Raw genomic sequence first — 1,434 nt, forward strand, 5'->3', positions numbered from 1 at the left:
TCAAAAATTAAATGTCTGTTTTTATTTTATATAGCATCGGCGGCACTTTTTTTTGAATTGTCTTCCTGTTTAACGCCTTTTTCGGGAACTTCGGATTTTTTTTCTGAATTTTTTTGCAATAATATTCGAATAATAGATAAATTTTAACACGTTTTAATACAAATTTTTGTTCGGAGTCCTCCTTTAAAGATTTTTATTGCATTAAAATGTTCAAAAAGTTGTCGATTTTCCCAATATTATAGCGAAAAAATTTGAAAAAAATCCGAATTTCCCGAAAAATGCTGTTAAAAGCGAAAAATTTTCAAAAAAAAGTTGCTAGGAGGGACGAGGATTTGAATTCCCGCGCAGTGAGAAACCTAGGCCACGGAGCCTGATAGCTGTTTTTTTTTTCAAGCGGCCGACAGTGGGTTTTTAAGTTTTTTACCTGCCGGACATGAAAACCGAAAAAAATCCGGAAAAATTTCCATGTCAGAAAGGAGCTATGATGCCGTGGCCTATGTTTCTCACTGCGCGGGAATTCAAATCCTATTTTTTTTCAACGCCGTTTTTCGGGGATTTAAAATTTTCTATGAATTTTTTTCGCAATAATATTATGAAAATACATATTTTTTGAAACATTTTAAGGCAATAAAAATTTTTGGTCGGAGTCCCCCTTTAAAGGTGGGAGGACAGGAGATTTTTCGTAGTTTTTTTTTAGCTAGAGTATGTATTCTACCGTGACGGTGTACAACGCTTAATGTCACACTGCTTACAGCTGTCGTCCTCGCCTTTAAGTATGCAATCGGGCGTCCGCTTTCTCTTTGCACGCATGGCTCAGTCGGTAGCGGCGCCGCACCCTCAATCATCGCCCTCACAAGTTCAACTCCTCGAGGGGCATATTTAAACGGAATTTCGAGAACATTATTTTTTTTCATGTCCCCCCACCTTTAAGAAAAGAAAAAAGACTAATGTAAAATGGTTCCATGATTAAAGGGGTTCTAAAATAGATGATTGACTAGGGGTGATAAAACATGTGAACTAAATTGGGAAAAGGTTAAATAAATAAAAGAGAACACCGCGGGATGACTGTTCATTCTCGGGTCTAGTCATCTCTACTGAAGACGGGGTGGCAGGCACGCTTCTTGGGTGAGAGAGAAGAGGCAGCACTAATTGCGAGGCCACGCTCCTTGACGGGAAGTGTTCACACAGAACTATCACACTTTCCATCGAAAAATAGAGTTTCAACAAAATTCTATTAAATTGCGGAGTTCCCGGAATATTTTCCACTGAAAAAGTACGGTAATTTTTTTATTCTAAAACACAGGTTGAACGAGGGTCCTTATTCACATATGGCCCTTCTATTCCAGGGGGCCCTTCTCTTTTTTCAACCCCTCTCGAAGGCCCCTTCTATTAAAAGGGCCCTTCTAACACAGGTTTTACGGTATATTATTTTTC

The sequence above is a fragment of the Caenorhabditis briggsae genome, assembly GCF_000004555.2.
Source record: "Caenorhabditis briggsae complete genome, chrV, whole genome shotgun sequence".
NCBI lineage: Eukaryota > Metazoa > Nematoda > Chromadorea > Rhabditida > Rhabditidae > Caenorhabditis > Caenorhabditis briggsae.